This window comes from Nicotiana tabacum, chromosome 13 (genome assembly GCF_000715075.1).
Source record: "Nicotiana tabacum cultivar K326 chromosome 13, ASM71507v2, whole genome shotgun sequence".
Classification (NCBI taxonomy): Eukaryota; Viridiplantae; Streptophyta; class Magnoliopsida; order Solanales; family Solanaceae; genus Nicotiana; species Nicotiana tabacum.
In genome coordinates this window covers 11,358,495-11,378,590 of record NC_134092.1, presented here as the reverse complement: position 1 = coordinate 11,378,590, position 20,096 = coordinate 11,358,495, and the positions used below count along the sequence as shown (strand labels likewise).

The window sequence follows — 20,096 nt, the reverse complement described above, 5'->3', positions numbered from 1 at the left end:
TTTTATTTTAAGACACGAAGTTTAAGAATGTAACAATAACTCTTAGAATTGTGGCATTAAATTAAAAGTGCGTATAGCATACCAGAAATATTATTTGAATCTTGAGGTATTAAACATGTCATTGTCATAAAAGAATATCATCAAGGGTAAAATGAGAATGTTTAAATTAAAAACTTACTAAATATGATAAGGATGTTGTATTATCATATTTTTGAAAACGGACTAAAAAAGAAAGTAAAACGCATAAATTGATATTGATGGAGTATATATAAAGAACTTTTATATCATCAATGAAATGTAACTGTTAAAGCAAGTTATTACTCTTGATATACCGTCTTAATTCCCTCATTCGGAACAAATGGAAGCAGGTTATGGATCTATTTAAGTTGGCGATCAATCCCTTCCTTCTTTTCCCAGTCTTTGAATACATTAGAGTAGATTGATTGGAAGGAGGGTGAGGAACGGGTTCATAGATTGAATTCAGTGAGTCCCATGACATAATCAGAGTGAGGCTTTGGTTACCGACAAACGCTTCTCCAAAGGCGATCCTCTCGAGTTTCTGGTTGTTTATGTCATTTAAGTACAAGCTTGATATTGAGAGTTACCAATTTTTATTAGTCAACTTAATCTTTTTACTCTGTTAGTGCACCTAACTAAAATTGTTAGGTGAACTGCAAATTGATTGATTTCTTGATAATTAAATGGTAAAGTCGAATAACACGAGATCCAGGTATAACTTATAACTGTGTGACAAGTACAAGGAATTAAGAAAGTTTGAATTTTTGGGAGTTAGATATGTAATTTGTCAAAGGAAGGGACCCAAAATCCAAACAAACACAATTATCTTATGATTTGGTAAAGACTAAAGAAGGGGGAGAATATTAAAGGTACATAGTGGACTTTTGCGACATCAATTATCACTTAAAGTAGATTCATTGACTTGTGTTTTGCATGGTTTAATTAAAGAATCCACTTTTAGTTAATTAGAATTATCTTAGAATCCTTGATTTGGAAAATGGGAAAGCTAAAACAAGAAAGATTAAAGATTTTCTCAAAGATTTTAAGTTATACATACAGAGAGTGTAAATATTCTTTACACGATCAGTGTAGTTTAATTTATAAATAATAACCGACTAATATTATTTTATCATATCACTATTTACGCACAAATTTACTTGTCGTTGCTATATAAATGACTCGATCGTGATGCATAAGTTCAAATTCGTTATTTTTGTTGGATTTTTATTATTTTATGTGTGTCTCAATCTATGTAAAAGCATATAATCAATATCTAATGAAGGTCTTTTCGCCGTGTTACCTCATTAAGCAATAACCTCTATAAACTAGTCCTCCCACCACCTATTGAGGTTACCATATTCTCTTTCCTTTTTTCCCATCACTAAAGGTGACAGTAACAAGATACAGTGACAAGAGCTAGAGCAAGGGGAGAAACCAATTTAAGACTCTTCTTTTTTGTAATAATATTTTCTGCATCATATATATTTCCCTATAACGTTATCTATGTAAGATTATGAAATTCAAATCCTAAAAATATTTTGTAATTATGACCAATATTTTGGCTAATGGAGTACATCTCACATAAGCATAAGCATCTTTGCAAAGTGTAGATTTTGTTGACAATATTCTTTGGGACCCAAAAATATTGCATTGTATGATGGACATCATTTGCACAATTGTATCTCTTCTTTTACACCTAAGAGGCCAAAACTTTTTTAACTATAAAAGGGAAGGCCATTAGTTCATTTTAGACACACCAACAAGACTCGAGTCTTCGTTTTTTGTTTCTTCCTTTCCTCATTTATTAAGAGTGTTTTGTATGAGAGTTAGTGTTGGGAAGCACTTGTGTGAACCCTTTCTTTGGAGTGATCTTGTGAGGTTATTCTCTTAGGGTATTTGGGATTAATTAGAGTATTTACTCTAATTTTGTACTCTCTTTTGTACTCTTATTGTTATAGTGAAATTGCTCCTCTTCGCTTGTGGACGTAGATCACACTGACCGAACCACGTTAAATTAATTTCTTCTGTATCTGCTTTAATTGCCATTGTTATCAATTTTCATTGTCTTTGTTATTGTCATTATACTGTTGTTTGACTAGATTCTGACTACCCGGATTCCCGATCCTAACATATCTTTGATTCATGCACTAAAAATCTAAGTTCACAATTTTTGCCTAATGATACAGGTGCATTGTCCTAGATAAAGAGCAATTACTTTTGACTAAGAGCACAACACAATTTTGTCTAAGTTCTGGATTCTGACTAATCTATAGCTTTTTAAAGTAGATCGAAATTACCATGAAATTGATATTCCAAAGCTTTTTATTTCTTTCATAGGTGTTAGTTTCTTGTGCTATAAGGAAGATACATAAAGTTGCAAGGAATCTTTTACTTTTGATGAGCATTATATATTCTAGCATAGCTTTGATTTACACAGAATATATCATATACTCGTGCATTCACATTACAACACTGTCTATACTTTTCCTGAGTTGAAAGTTTATCGGAAACAAAATTTCTACCTTCACAAATTAGGAATAAGACTACGTGCACACTATCTTTCCCGAACCCTACTTGTACAATTACACTGGAGTTTGTTGTTGTTGTACTCGTGCATTCACATTGGAAACCTCCAATTCTAAGAGATTGCATACTAAATCTGACTTGTTCCTACTAATTCTAACGAAATAATATTACTTTTTACCGAATAAAAAATTATCATCTCACGTGAATTTTTATAACAATCTCAAGTTAAGATACATAATAATTTGATTTACGATGAAATATTTAGATATTTAATAAATTTTTAATATAAATATATGATCAGAAAAAAAATTACTGAAATCATGTGAACTAACTTATAAGCTAGGGAACGAAGATAACAAAAAATGTCAAGCTGCGTGCATTATCTAAACATTAAAATAATTATTTTTAGGGAAGGTCAGCATTTACGGCAGCGATTTTCTGTAGACAACCAAAGAGCTGAAAAAGTGAAAGATTGATAAGTCAATTAGAAAATTAATTTACTTTACCAACTTATTGTTATAGGAATATTTACTTTTCTACGACTATGCCTAAGAGGAACTTTAAATTGACTTAGCCCTCCTCGCAATTAAAAAAAAATAGTTAATTGAGCCAACTTATTGTATATTTACTTTCCTCCGGAGCTAAGAAGAAGTTTGATTTGACCCTCCTCTTTTTTTGTTTTAACTATTTATTGAAATAGAATGATGATCGGGTAAAGGGATTTTAAGATGCTTTTTGAGTCAAATGGGGCAAAATTTTCTATTGGTCAGTAAACAACGTAGAAAATTCTGGCTGCATGGCATTTTCTCATCATTAACTTTCTTGTCATTGTCTATTCGATTTGTTTTTCTTTAATTTCGTTTTCTTTGACCCTCCTTGTACATTTAACCGCTTAATTTAGTAAATTACTAGGCAAATGAACCGTAAGAAACTTCCATAATATTGTTACTACTTCCAAGCTAAGACAAGTAATAATAAGTCATTTTCCCAAAATAAGTCGTTTACCCTTAAAACGGAAAACAATAAAACTTATATACGATTTTAAGGATATGTGGATTGATTTAACACAAGTAATCAAGAATGTTAGACAAACGAATTAAAGATAAAATAAATAACCAAACCAGATGTGACGTTGAATCCGAGATCGGATTTAAGCTGAACAATAGTGTTGCCCTTGACCGAACCCTCAATTCAAAGCCAAATGTGTATGAAAAACTATGATTAAAATAAGAACCTTTCAATAGCTAGAAAGCTGAGAAATAAGTTTGTATTGCCTTGATATGTGTTACAATGTGTCTACTGAATAAAAAACTTTCTCTTTATATAGTAGGGAATTTTACCTCTAGTATAATTCTAAAAAAGGTAAAAATTCTTCTTGTACGTCAATCACTGATACACTACCGACATTGGGCGAGATCCGCATCGTGATTTCCGATTGGGTGTGGATATCACGGTCCTCTGTTAGTCGCAACCGTTTGTAGTATTTTCCGAGGTCTTAGAGCTCGTTCCGGGTTCGGGAAGTGTTGTCTTGTCAGGCCCGGTGGCGAGCATCCCGTTCCGGCCTCGATTCAAGGAGTTCTCATATTCGGTCTCTATCTCATACATTCATACTTCGTTTGACTCACCGAGAACTCGGGGTGTGTGCTAACCCCGAGTTCACCTGTATACAGATAGTCCCCTCATTTCTCAGAGAGTAGGTTCGCCGAAACGATAGGAAATCATAGATGAACCTCGGTTCCTTCCTTCGTACGTTGCAACCGAGATGGTGAGTAAGCCGAAACGTCCCATCAATCGCGTCGCTCTGACTTCGAACACGTGTCAATCATCGGCTGGTCACCTCCGAATGTGAAGTGTCACGTATTGATTACATTTTCTCCTATAAAAGCTTCGACCTTTTGTACTTCTTCCACTTTTAGATCCTAGCTTTTACCTTCAAATTCTCTGGCGGCTATCAACTCTTTCAAATCTTCATCTCTTTATCTTTGATCTTCAAATCTTCGTAACTGTTCTTAGGTTTCTACCCAGATCTTCATCCTACCTTCAAACCTTCATACTTTTTCCTTCAAACCATCATAACTTTCCTTCAAATCTTCATATCTCACTACAAAAAACGATGAATTTGCGGAGGTTTTATTTATATATTGCGGCGATCACAAACCTCCGCAATATACTTTTACGTCGGTTTCCAAAACGCCCACAATAATGTTCGTCGCAATCAATTTGCGGGGATTTTTTGACAGACCGCCGTTATCATATAGCAGCGGGTATTTGACGGCGGTATAACCTTCATAATTTGGTAGTTTGGCTGTTACTTGTTAAAATAATAGTGGAGGTCTAAACCCCCACAATTTCTTTATTTAACCTCCACAAATTTATAACACGATATTATTATAGGTAAAATAGCGGCAATTATAACCTTCGCTATTCATTGAATATTTTTTTTTTCTGCAATGTTCCTCCATAACTGTTCCAATTTTAATTATATTAATATAATAAAGCATCAACAAATTATATAAATTGCTTACTGAAATCAAGTAACATCAATATATTAATAAACCACAAAATACATTAAAGTAAATTATCATTAGTCACAAAATTTTACTTTAAACACAGCTACTCCAACCATTAAACACAAAATATCAATATTATAATTAGTCTTAAAACTAACATTAAACAGAACATCCACTCCAACTATTATGGACAAAAGATCTACTATGACCATTCAATCGAGTACGATACTTAGTTATCTAATACATTTGCAAGCAACTTCAATGGTTGTCGTTAGAATTACTTCCACCGGATGATCTTCTTATATCCATGGGTGAAATGGATCCGCTAGCCGCATCACTTGGCTACAAAACAATCAAAAGAAAATATAATTAACAAAAAGTACCTCAACAATATCCTAACTAATAATGCTTGGACTGAACAATCATACTTTACAAAATTAAATAAGAAAGTTATGAACTATTCTTACCGTTGAACGAGGAGGAGAAACAAATATCCTTGCAAATTCTTCAGGTATTTTTCCTTCTTTCATTATCATATACGCCTTAAAAGCATTCATCATTTGAGTGTTAACATTCATCATTTCTCTGTAGTTCTCTTGGCTTTGATTGTGAGCATTCAACATTTGATTGTACTTCTCTTGGCATTGGAAAGAACATGAATCATTATTATAACTTGAAGCATTCAAATCACTATAACGAGGTCTTGTTTGTCTAGAAGCTCTACCAGGAACAACTCCTAATCCTAAGCACCTTACCCTTCCAGAGAGCTCTTTTCCCAACACCTTACCAATAATATCATTTGGCGAAATTTCAGACTCATCCACGGTACTTTGGCTCAATGCTAGTTCAATTTTTTCCTAAATATATTACACACCAAAAGCCAGTGTAATTACTTCAATCACTGATTGACAAGTTAAAAAGGAAAAACAATAGAAGAATAATATCTTTTTCTATTATAAAACAAGTGGTGAAACTTTGGCACTGCAATTCTATAAATGAAAAGGTCAAATTCGCATTAACTTAACTAACTAGGAATAGTTGCTAGTTTAATTAAAGTACCAAAATGAATTATTACCATAAGCGTACACTTCAATTGTTAGTGCATGGTTAATGTTATAATAATAAACATATATTTATTCTTCTAAATTACTCCTAGGAATTAGGATATAATGAATGCAAACAATCTGATTATGTTATGCACAGAATATATGAGTAAATACTTACTCGTACTTGGTTTTTATTCTAATCAAACAGTTTAACTTAGCAATTAAAAGTTGAAAAGAAAACACATTACTTATTCATGATTTAATTGTAAATATGTATATGAAAACATCTATCTTGTATATATTGGATTGATTAATCAACGGATATGTATAAGGAATATTTGTTTGCAAAGGAAAAAATCCAAACTGCTGGAATATTTTACTGTGGAATATGATACACCTATAATGTTAAGGAAGAAATGAGGCCAAGAATCTAAAATAAACAAACTAACTCTGAAGTGCCACTTCATAAAAGCCACTATTTAGTGAAGAAAATAAAAAGACCTTTCAACTCAAATTACACATTGAAAACAATATGATATGCTGAATAAAAACTGGATTTTCTTTTTCCAGAACAATAAAAGTGGTTGTGGTTGATATTGATATTTATATGGTATCAACAATTACACTCACCAGCTCCTTAGTTATAACAGTGCCAATGAAAATACTATAACATGTAATTTATGCTAATTCTTACTTGTTTCATTCTTCTATTGCAATAAGGTTGATAATAACTACATTTTGACTATGTATTTTGTGTAATTATCAGGCAATTTGACAGAATCACTTCTCTTCCTTTCTCACTTTATGGGGGACATTCATCAGGTATAGTATTGAATAAATAAGTATTTTTCAAAATATGTTAAAGATTTTACAGTTTGAGGCCATAGTTTTTTCTGTTCATATGCAGCCATTGCATGTTGGATTTACATCAGATAGGGGAGCCAATACAATAGATGTTCATTGGTACAATAGCTAAATTGCCTTGACATATAATTTAACTTCCATCAGATGAAGTTTTTCTCAAACTAATGACAGGTCTGGGATTCCAACACAATTGAAATTGCAGAAGAACGATACGACAATTCTAACGTAGACGAATTAGTCGATGCACTGCAGAATAATATCTCGGTATAACACTTGCTCCTAACCTATGCCTGCTCGTATCCTCCAATAATATCTCCAGGATTAGACACAGGTGTAGTGGTAATTTTTGGACTACTCTAGCTTCTTTTAATAACAGAAGAACATTTATGGTTGTATGTATTTTCTCAAATATTACGTTACTACTAATCACTCTAGAAATTAACAGAAAATATTTTGTTCACAATGTGTTTCATTCATACTTTCTATTCTATTTATGCAACAGTACAGTCATAAAGCAAGACAGAACAAATCTTTTTATACAAACCAGAAATCAAAAGTAAGTTTACTAAATACAACTACAGTTCCATGATACACCAACTTTTAAGCAAGAAATTTTCTGCCGGTTGGAAAGTAGTACTGTAGTTTTTGTACTCTTATCCAAAAGAAGATATATTTTTTGACTCCAATATTATTAAACAGAAAAATAAAAAATGTACCTTGAGACTGATTCAAACACAACGCAGAGCAAAAAGAGAAAAATCAATCGGCGACAATTGCGTCTTCTCTGAAGGTCCCCAGGAGTTCTAAAATACACATGCAAAAGGAAATATTTCAATTAAGACCCAAATCACATAAATTAACCTACAAAATACACAAAAAATCTAAATTTTAGAACCTATAATACCTAATGCAAAAGGAGAAAGAGGACTTACATCTCGATTTCAATAGAGAGAGTTATATCCTTCTTCAAAATACACCGATTCTACCAAATTTCTGCCGATTCTACCAAATTTCTGCCGATTCAAAATACACCGATTCTACCAAATTTCGTCAAAATACACCGATTCTACAAATTAACAGAGAAAATAAACTCAAAACCCACATGCATGAAGAAAGAAAAACAAAAAAGCAAAATCAAAGAATGAAAGAGCAAAATCAAAGCAAAATCGAAGAGGAATTTGTATGAAAGAGCAAAATCAAATAAACTTACATCCAATTAATTGATAGATCTGAAGTTTTCTTTCATATCTCTTTTATTTTGCAACAGAGGAGGCACTGAAGAAAGAGGAGGCGCTGAAGAAAAGCAGAGAGCTATTGTTTTGGAATTTTGCAACTACACCGGCTTGAAATCGGAGGAAATGAAGAAGAAATGGAAGAGATTACGTGAAGAAGAAATGGAAGAGATTAAGTGAAGGAAAATAGATTGATAGATCTGTAGTAGCTTTATTGCTATGGGTTTTGATTAAGTGAGAGTGGGCGTGGGTTTCTGAAAATGAAAAATAAGCGAAAATGAGAAAGGGGTTTGGGAAAAAAAGAGAGGGAAAGGAGTAAAAATCGAAGGAAACATCGGGGTTAGTGGGCGCTATGTTTTTAAGGATTGCGGAGGTTACTGACCGCCGTAAATATAATATATTTGCGGGGGTAAATAAACCCCCACAATTTGATATAGATTGCGGAGGTTATAGTAACCGCTGCAATAAAACCTCCGCAAATTTAGCATTTTTTGTAGTGTTTTCCCTTCAAATCTTCATATTTTCCAAATCACGATGGCTAAGACTTCCAAATCAGCTCCTTAGAAAGCTGCCTCTTCATCTTCCTACCCGGCCACAGGTACCGAGGAAGCCGTTCCCGAGGTGGTTGCTCTCGAGATGGCTTCTCCCGAATTGACTGTTACCGAAGCGGCCCCAGAGCCCCCCATGAAACGCTTTATACCTGGGGGTTGTTCAATTGGGGACGACTTCAAAGTCGAGAAGGCCTCATCCAACCAAGACCGAGGTGAAGGGGCATCGAGATATATATGCTCCATTACCGAAGACACCCTTCCCATGGTCCGAGAGGACTGTAAATGGGAAGGTAAGGAAGCGGTAGTCCCCGGGCCTGAGGACGATATTACTACCCATGTGAAGGGGTATCTAAGTGTTTACACTTACCCCTTCACGCTGGGCCCGGTAGACCCAGTAGTTGTGGCCTTTTGCAAAAGATACAAGGTATGCCTTGGGCAAATCCACCAGTCTCTTTGGAGGATCGTGATCCTCCTACGTTATTTTTTGAACAACACCGAATCTCCTCAGTTCACCCTTGACCACGTACTCCGTCTGTACATTCCTCAAATTTTCCGAGGGGGACTAATCAAGCTCGTTCGCTGGGCCAGCAAGGCTCCCCTTTCGAGCATCGGCGAGGATCGAGATAGAGGCTGGAAGGGGCACTTTGTTCGAGTAAAAATTGAAGGTTTGATCTCTCCTAAGTTTTTGCCATTTCCCGAGAAGTAGAACGCATCTCGTAAGTATAGTCTTTCCTTAAGTGTCAAGTCTCCTTTGTTTCCTTTCTTACCATCAGCATTTGGTCGTGCAACTGTTGCTCGAGTTCCCAATGCGGTCCTCAGGATGAAGGAGTGGTTCGAAGGCACCTGCAAGCAGATGTCATACTTCGAACACTCGTGGCGCAAGCTTTAGAAGGGCAGGTGGGAGGCCCGCTCTCATGGTAAGGCTCTCCTCTGAATAGTTATTATTAAGCCCCAAGCTCACGTAACACTGACCTTTTCTCTTTCCTTCACAGGTTTGCCTAAGACCACCGAAGTTAGGCCGCTAGTAGGAGACGAGGGTACGTCTTTACCTATTGATCCCTCCGTTACGGGACAGCCCAGGGCTACCGCGGGAGAGAAGAAAAAGAGGAAAAGAAAGTCTTCGGGCTCCCCGGGTCCCGAGGTGAAGCCAAAAAAGAGGGCGGCTTCCCGGGCTCGAAACCCAAGAAGAACACTAACTCCCAAGTGCCGGATTCTAACTCGCTTCGCCTGCTCACAGATGAGTCCGAAGAAGATGACATCTTTGTCGGTCATGGATCGACCCTTGCAGAGGAGCAGGCGGCAACCGAGGAAAAGTGTCGTGAGGTCGGTCTCCTTTAGAAATAGAGACTGGGGCTGAGACCTCCTGAGAAGCCGCTTCTGTTCCGAAGGAGGCGACCAATGTGATAGACATCATCGAGATGCCCTTCTACACCGAGTCCATACTTGAAGAGGCCCAAGCAGGAAAGGAAAAGTAAAGTGATGGAGTTCACTGCGCGGACGACCCTATCCACTCCTTCTTCGATGGCGTGGATATGTCCACTTTAGAAGATATTTTGGCTGGGCGACTTGGAGATCCCAAAGAAGGACGCGCCTTCGGAAGCTGGCGGGCCGAGTTCGAGCCCAAAACTTGTGAAGAAATTTCGTGCTCCGAGTGTGGACCTCGGCCGCAAAAGAACAGTCATTCTTACCGTCCCGGAGGATACTCGCATTCTATGGGCATAACCAGCTACCTACGATGCCTGGTGGCCGAGGAGGACCAGGTAAAGATGAATGAGGTGGGCGCATCGAGTCTCTTCAATGATGCGCAACAGGCGCTGAACTGGGTAAGGCATCAACACTCCCTCATGAATTTCACTTAGGTTTTAATATCTCTTACTGTTTTTGTTGCTTTGCAGGCCATGGTGCTTCACCATGAGAGCTTCCTCCGGTACCGCTTCGAAATCAACCATCTCGAGTTCGAGCTCAAGGAGCAGGTTCGGAAGAAGGAAATGTACAGGCTTCTCAATGAACAACAAGACAGGGCAGTCAAGGATCTTCAGGCCGAGCTGGACAGGGCTTAGAAGGAAGCTTCGACCGTGAAGCGAGAATATGCTGATGTCATGACCCAAAATCCATAAAGGTCGTGATGGTGCCGGATACCGCTGTCAGACAAGCCAACAATAAATACTAAATAAATTCTCATTTTAATATTTTTGAAGTCATAGTTGTTCCCCTCAATTAAATAGCAGAAGATGAAGTTTACAAAATACGTAATAATATCTTTAAAAATTTCCAATACAGTGCAACCTATAATCATCCCAAATCCCGGTGTCACAAGTGCATGAGCATTTACTAGGAAATTAAAAATAAAATACAGCATATGTCGAGAATACAAATTAGACAGGAAAATATAATATTTCTGAAGGAGATTCTGTTGGTTGCGGATCGTAATACAGAATGCAGCTTACCTATGTCCCCACAATTATTAACCACACCTCTACGCCCACAAGGCCGCTAGAAAAATATGTACCTGGACAATAAAATGTGCAGCAAGTACAGCATGAGTACGAAAATAACGTGTACCCAGTAAGTATCAAGCCTAATCTCGAAGAGGTAGAGACTAGATGTCCGACTTTGACACTCACTATGGGTCAATAATATTAAATAATCATAAAAATAGAAATATTTATATCAACGTGATTCACAGAGTTAACAATAATTTATTTAACCTGCAGAAGTAATTAAATTCCTTCAAATGCAACAATTCTCAATATATTAATTAAATTCCTTCAATTCAAATAATTTTTAATTTATCAATTAATCTCATTTACAGGAATAAAAATTAATTCCTTAACAAGTAGGCATAATAATTCATTAAATTCCAAGGATTCTCCAATTTATCAATTAGTTTCGCAAGCTGAAATAAGCTATTAAGGTATCGTGTGATTATTATTATTAAGTATGATTTCTGCCTAGGACGTACAACCCGATCCAGAGTGTCGTGTACACTGCCGAGGGACGTGCGACACGATCCATAGATGCATCTATCCTGCTGAGGCGTTCGGCCCGCTCCACAAGAAAGGAGGACATTTTTCTTATGTACCTCCGGGAATGAGAGTATGTTTATTATAAGATAAATTCGAGAGTATGAACAATTTCTTTTAACAATTTATTTAATCTAAACAAAAATTAAGCATATGAAAATTTCATCTTTTACTACCCTTCATAACAATTCACAATATACTCAGCAAATAATTTAATTAATAAAGAATATAATTTACACAAGTAATGCATGATTTGAGTCCTAAACTACCCGGACTTTAGCATTAATAGTAGCTACGCACCGACTCTCTTCAACTCGTGCGTACGTAGACCCCGCAATTAGCAATAATTATTTAATTTAATCCCTATGATATAATTTTCCCCTCACAAGATTAGACAAGAGACTTACTACGTCTCAAGGTCCACTTTTCGATTACCACGCTGTGTTGAATTCTCGATTCGACGCCGAAAAATCCGAAAATATCCAAATATTATACAAAATAATTAATATATGTTAAATGATTCAAAATTTATCTATTAAATAAATTACCTTATCCAAAATGGTAAAATTCCTAAAATTCATCCCGGGTCCACGTGCCCGGATTTCAAAAATTTTCGGAGGGAATTGTTACCCATAATCTCAAGAACTCAAATATATAATTTCCATAACAATTTTCGTAGTGAAAAATCAAAAATACCAATTTTTAGTTTTTTCTTCAAAACTCCAAATTTCTACAAATTTTCATGTCTAAATTCATATATAAACCATGTATTTAACTTGCAATATGTATGAATTAACTTGCCTCCAAGTTTCTAGGTGAATGCTCCTCTCAAGAAGCTCCCAAGATCGTCCAAGAATGAAGAAATGAACAAAAATGCTCAAATCCCTGCTTTAAACACTATTTGCCCAGCGATCATTGCGCCCGCTGCAAAAATTTTCGCACCTGAGGCTTCGCACCCGCGATGGATTTTTCGCACCTGCGGTTTCGCACTCTTGATGGATTTTTCGCACCTGCGGCTTCGCACCCGCGATGGATTTTTCGCACCCGCGGCTTCACACCCACAATGGAGTTTTCGCACCCGCGATGGACTTTTCATACCCGCGATCACACTAGATATCAGCTGCCTCAGCTCTTCTTCAAATTCCAAATTTGATCTGTTAACCACCCGGAATCCACCCGAGGCTCTCAACCAAATATACCAACAAGTCCTACAACATCATACGAACTTATTTGAAACCCAAAATCATATAAAACGATGCTAAAATCACAAATTATGCTCCAATTCAAGTTTAATGAAACTTAAAATTTCCAACTTCTACGTTCGATGTCGAAATCTATCAAATCAACTCCGATTGACCTCAAATTTTGCACACAAGTCATAAATGACATAACGGAGCTATAAAAAATTTTGGAACTGTATTACGACTCCGGTATCAAAATGTCAACTCCCCGGTCAAACTTCCAAACTTAAATTCTTGTTTTAGCCATTTCAAGCCTAATTTCACTACGGACTTCCAAATAAAATTCCGATCATGCTCCTAAGTCCAAAATCACCATATGGAGCTGTTGGAATCATCAAAATTCTATTCTGGGGTCGTTTGTACATAATTTGACATCCAGTCACTATTTGAATTTAAATCTTTTTATTGTTTCATCAAAATTCCATATCTCGGGCTAGGGACCTCGGAATTTGATTCCGGGCATACGCCCAAGTCCCAAATCACGATACGGACCTACTGAAATTATCAAAACACTGATCCGAGTCTGTTTGCTCAAAATGTTGACCAAAGGCAAGCTTGGCTTTTTAAAGCCAACTTAAGGAACCAAGTGTTCCGATTTCAACCCAAACACTTCCAAATCCCGAACCAACCATCCCCACAAGTCATAAATCATTAAAGCACATACGGAAAGTTTTATTTAAGGGAACGAGATTCTAAAAGTCAAAACGATCGGTTGGGTCGTTACATTCTCTCCCACTTAAATATGCATTCGTCCTCGAACGTGCTAAGGAGTGTTCGAGAGTTATCCAAAATTACTATTTAACACCTCGTGCACCTACCCATTCTATCACACCCAGTTGAGCACATTAACTCGAGCCAATCTAAAAATTCTCCCTTTTATTTAGGCAAATAAGTCTTAGAGCCCAATTCTAACATCCAGAATTCTCCACCATGCCTGTTTCCAACCTATGAATGTCGTATCAATCACTACACGATGCACAAATATAGGATTACATACCTTTGTTGAATTTAGACCATGCACCGCATCATTCACATGACTATAATAACATCCTCCGATAACAATAGCCAAAATTTCACGAATCTGATGTTCACAATACACCTCATGATACATATAAGTCCTTTTCCAACTCTTGAAATGCTTCCACGATGGAAGAAATGTGTAGAAATTCATAACCAACTGCCAAGTCAACAATTATTGAGTTTCTCCTTCTCACAAGAACTATTACCTCAGTATAACCAAATAATGGTATTTGCTCTTTATTACACTCTATATAATCTGATCGCACTGATCCCGAATCCAATAATCTCGTCTCACCAAGTATAAGCTGCTCAGGCAATAAACCAAATCGGACACGATCAAAAAGCCTCATATGACGCCACAATTAGCTAATAAGCTACGGACTTGATTGTGATACATAAGGAAAATGAACTCTGGAAAGGATTACTCAACCCACATGACTAATTAGACAACTGAAAAGGTGTCATGAACCTTCCTCAGAAAACGGGACATAAAACACACAAAATAGAATATAGGTGATTGTACTCGACATCACACTGTTGCGGCGTGCAACCCGATCCACACATGATAACGTTGTGGCATGCAACCCGATCCAAATAACATACCCGTGGCGGCATGCCACCCGATCCGCACAAAAAGAATCTATAAGAAAATACTTACCGAGCTAGAATGCTCATTACTATAAAATATCTGAATATCGGACACAAGCACGCTCAGTGCATAATATCATCCTTTGAAGGACCGACATCGCCATACGCTACAAAACTCAAGCACAACTAAGGTGCGATATATGATCTGAATCCTGAGAGCCATCCTGTTCACACAACACCATCGCTACGCGGACCTCAACCAAATATACCAACAAGTCCTACAACATCATACGAACCTATTTGAAACCTCAAATCATATAAAACGACGCTAAAACCATGAATTATTCTCCAATTCAAGCATAATGAAACTTAAAATTTCCAACTTCTACATTCGATGTCGAAACCTATCAAATCAACTTCGATTGACCTCAAATTTTGCACACAAGTCATAAATGACATAACGGAGCTGTGGAAATTTTCAAAACTGTATTCCGACTCCGGTATCAAAAAGTCAACTCCCCGATCAAACTTCCAAACTTAAATTCTTGTTTTAGCCATTTCAAGCATAATTTCACTACGGACTTCCAAATAAAATTCCGATCACGCTCCTAAGTCCAAAATCACAATATGGAGCTGTTGGAATCATCAAAATTCTATTCTGGGGTCGTTTGCACATAATTTGATATCTGGTCACTATTTGAACTTAAATATTTTAATTGTTTCGTCAAAATTCCATATTTGGGGCTAGGGACCTCGGAATTTGATTTCGGGAATACGCCCCAAGTCCCAAATCACGATACGGACCTATCGCAACTGTCAAAATACTGGTCCGAGTCTGTTTGCTCAAAATATTGACCAAAGTCAAACTTGGACTTTTAAAGCCAACTTAAGGAACCAAGTGTTCCGATTTCAACCCAAACACTTCCAAATCCCGAACCAACCATCCCCACAAATCATAAATCATTAAAGCACAAATGGGAAGTTTTATTTAAGGGAACGGGGTTCTAAAAGGCAAAACAACTGGTTAGGTCGTTACAGTTGACCTGGTTGAAAAGGTAAAGGTCTTTGAAGTTTAAAACGAGGATCTTGTCATGGTAGCTAAAAACACAACCTCACAGGTCAAATAGAAGATTGACCCAATCGACCTTCTATGAGCCGAGATGAACGAGGTCCAAGCCATGGCCGGTGGGTGGAAAAGCAAAATAAACCTGATGGCTTCGGAGAAGGAAACCGCTAAAGCGGAGCTGGCATCAGTTGAGAACCAACTCTGGGTGGCGAAGGACAAAGCTGACATGTGGTCTCAGCTGAATGACGATCTCCGAGAATAACTGGGCTCGGCTGTCATGAAGCGGGATGCCCTCGGTCGAGAATACGAGGTAGTGAATTCCAAGTTGGATACAACCTCCGCCGATACCGAAGAAATGATGGCCCAATACAAGGTCTATGTAGAGGCAATCAAGGTCTGCCGGAAAGCAAAGGCCGAATATATGAAGTGGCTATCCCGAAGAGAGACCCTCGAAGAAATCCATGCTCGAGGTTTTGACTTGTCAGCTGAGATCGAGGAAGCCAAAAAGTCTGAGGCCGAGGCAAAGAAGCTTTACAAGCTTTAAGGTGCCGAAGGTTCTAAGAGTATCGAGGGCACCGAGGGATCCGAAGGCTCCGACGGCTCTGGCGACGAGTCGGGCCCCGGTGAAGACTAGGCGTCGATGCCTTAGTACTTTTTTAGTTTTTGTCTTATGTACATATATCGGAAGCAGACTCTTTACCCTAGGGTAGGGGTAAGGTCTGCGTATACACTACCCTCTCCAGACCCCACTAGTGGGATTATACTGGGTTGTTGTTGTTGTCTTCTTTTTCTTATCCTTTTTTCCTATTTCTTATCTTTTATTTATTTTTAGGCCATTTTTATTTGGCCTTTGTAAATATACCCCGGAATATATACATATATGAAATTTTCCTTTTCTGGAAATATCGTACCTTTACTTTTCCAGTAGTTTTTCATAATTTCTATTCATGTAATGTTTCTAATGCCTTAGAATAGAATCAAATGTAGTTATGGGGTGTTCGTTTTTCAGAGGTCTGAACAGGGCCTGACCTCGATACAACTTTGTTTACTTGAGGCTTTGAAAACTCGGTGTGACCAAAGGTTTTTTCAATATGCTTAAGCGATTTTTGGACGATGTTTTTGTCAAGGGTAACCTCTTAGCAGGTTTTGAGTTCTTATAAAATCCTTACTTTCTAATTACGAGCTTCAGACGTCTCCGAGCCATTTTTAGGGTAGCCGGAGCCTTTTATTTTTGGGCACCGTCTCATAGGTTTGGTGCCTCCAAGATTTGGTAGCCCGAGTTGTCTGAAATTTCTTCGAACGACAATCCCCGAATAGGGGTGGCCCTTGGGCTTGATAGTCCTCGAGTAGGGGTAGCCCGTGGGCTCTTAGGATCCTGAATTTAAGAGGCAAGAAAATGCATAAATAGTAGGGAGAAACTTTCTTTCATTTCTCAGAATGTAAAGGACATGATCGAAAGCGCATAAAAACTTATATCATTGCTTGAGTAGACTAAGTGAGCAAGGTTCAAATGACCATTTGGCCCTTACAATGAATCCTAACCACCAAGCCTTAGCTTCTTGTATACAAAGTTTTTCTTCTTTCCTTGCTAAAAAAACCTTGATCCTTAGTCCGAGGGTAATGGCCCCCAATATTCGAGGTCGAGCTTGAGAGGCTCGGATACTGTTGACATGAAGTGAACAATCATTGACTCTGATCTGAGACCGGCCTTCCAATCTAAGTTAGCACGTTTTACTGTTACCTCATTAAAAACCTTGCCGAAAACCCCATTTTGGGATAAAACTGGTTTAATGAAAAAAGAGTGCAACGCGTGCTTTCAGACCTAATAGTCATATCTACCCTTGGCCGTTTCCTGCAAGTGTTAGTCCGATTCATAACATGATTAAAGAGTTGTAGAGATAGTAACTTAGCAGTAGTACCACTTTAAGTGTGTCAAGTTCCAGCTATGCGGTAGTTGCACACCATTTCCCGCTTTGAGTTTGTGTGAGCCTTTGCCGGTAATTCCGATGATTCGATATGGTCCTTCCTAATTTGGTCCCAACTTTCCCTCGTTAGGTTCCGGGTGTGTAATGCTACTTTTCTCAACACCAAGTCCCTAATCTTGAAATGTCGGAGGTTGGATCTTCGGTTGTAGTATATTTTTATCCGCTGTTTCTGGGCCACCAACCAGACTAAAGCTGCCTAGTGCCTTTCATCCAATAGTTCCAGACTCTTGATCATGGCCTTGCCATTTGAATCTTAGGTCGCATATTGGAATATGAGGCTCGGCTCTCCCACCTTGACTGGTATAAAGTCTTCGGCCCCGTAGACCAACAAAAATAGAGTGGCCCCGGTACTAGACTTCGAGGTAGTACGATATGACCACAGGACTTCGGGCAAGATTTCCTTCCATTTTCCTTTGGCATCGGTCAACCTCTTTTTTAGGTTTTGAAGTATGGTCTTGTTCGTTGATTCCGCTTGTCCGTTCCTACTAGGGTGGTAAGGTGTTGATAGTATCTTCTTAATCTTGTGATCTTCAAAAAATTTATTTACCTTGCTGCCGATGAATTGTTTCCCATTATCACATACGACTTCGGCCGGTATCCCAAATCGACATATTATGTGGTCCCAGATGAAGTCAATGACTTCTTTCTCCCAGACCTTTTCGAATGCTTGAGCCTCGACCTATTTCAAAAAAATAATAAGTCATGAATAGTATGAATTGAGATTTACTGGGTGCCTATGGTAGGGGACCGACAATGTCCATTCCCCATTTCATAAACGACCACGGGGACAAGACCGGATGGAGTAGCTCTCCCGGCTGATGGATTATTGGTGTGTGTCTCTGGCAGTTGTCGCATTTTTGTACGAAGTCCTTCGCATCCTTCTACATTTCGGTCCAATAATAACTAGCCCGATTAATTTACGAACCAAAGATTCTGCCCTTGAATGGTTTCCGCAAGTGCCTTCGTGAACTTCTCTTAAGGCGTACTCGGTATCTCCCGACCCTAAGCATGCTAACGGGTTGTCGAACGTTCTCTTGAATAATGTCCCTTCGACCAAGCTAAATCTGACAGCCTTGGTACGCAGGGCTCTCGATTCTTTGGGATTCGAGGGCAATTTCCCAATTTTCAAGTAGTCTATGTACTTGTTCGTCCAATCCCAGGTTAAACTCGTTGAGTTTACTTCAGCGTGGACTTCTTCTATCACCGAATTTATGAGTTGTACGACTGTTCCCGAACTGAATTCATCTTCATCAACCAATGACCCCAAGTTAGCCAGAGCATCAACCTCGTTGTTCTGATCTCGGGGCACGTGTTGTAGGGTCCATTCCTTAAATTGATGCAGTGTTACCTGTAACTTGTCTAAATACCTTCGCATTCGTTCCTCTTTCACTTCGAATGTCCCATTGACTTGATTTATAACGAGGAGGGAATCGCACTTAGTTTTGGCCACCTCGGCCCCAAGACTTTTTTCCAATTTGATACCTACAATCATGGACTCATACTCGGTCTCATTGTTAGTCAATTTTAAAGTTATAATAAACCGCCTAACTACATTCCCCGTAGGTGGTTTTAGCACTATGCCGAGCCTATACCCCTTTGCGTTAGAGGCACTGTCCATAAAAAGGGCATGTTGTGGGTAAAAGGTTATGACACATATGGGGTGACATTGAAAGTACGTTTTTAACTTTCTGGAGGCACTTAGCAAAGCGAACACCAATTTTTCCAGATGAGGATACCTTATTTCAGCCTCGCCTAGAGTTCTACTGACATAGTAAATAGGGAATTACGTACCTTCCTCTTCCCGGACTAAGACTCCACTTACCGCCACCTCGGAAACAGCCAAGTAAAGGTACAATTGTTCATCCGCCTTCAAAGTGTGGAGCAGGGGGGACTCGAGAGGTACCATTTGAGTTCTTCCAAAGCTTGTTGACATTTTAGGGTCCAGGAATAGTTCTTCTTCTTCTTCTTCAACGGTGAGAAGAACTGATGCCTTTTGTCTGAGGACCTCGATATGAATCGGCCCAAGGCGGCTATACGCCTCGTCAGCCTCTAAACGGTGTTGACGTTGTCCACCACAGTGATGTCTTCTATGGCTTTGATTTTGTCAGGATTGATCTTGATCCCCCGATTGGATACCATGAACCCGAGGAATTTTTCGGATTCGACCTCGAATGCGCACTTTTCCAGGTTCAGCTTCATATTGTATCTCTTCAATATGTTTATGGTTTCCTGTAAATGTTTCAAATGCTCCTCTTCTCACAGGGACTTAACTAACATGTCGTCAATATAAATTTCCATTGATTTTCCTATATGTTCGTCGAACATCCGATTTACTAGGCGTTGATAGGTGGCACCGGTGTTCTTTAATCTAAATGGCATTATGTTATAACAATAGGTGCCGAATTTAGTGATAAAGGATGTCTTCT

At 38.2% G+C, this 20,096-nt stretch overlaps 1 long non-coding RNA gene across 1 annotated transcript; it reads right to left on the bottom strand.

The window, feature by feature from the left end:
- Positions 1-5,152: 5,152 nt before the first annotated feature.
- Positions 5,153-8,472, bottom strand: LOC107782925 (uncharacterized). The gene is made up of 5 exons (XR_001647362.2): positions 8,175-8,472; positions 7,897-8,030; positions 7,681-7,767; positions 5,522-5,911; positions 5,153-5,396 (listed from the first exon to the last, which is right to left on the bottom strand). It is a non-coding gene; the product is annotated as an uncharacterized LOC107782925 (long non-coding RNA).
- Between the last annotated feature and the right edge of the window lie 11,624 nt (positions 8,473-20,096).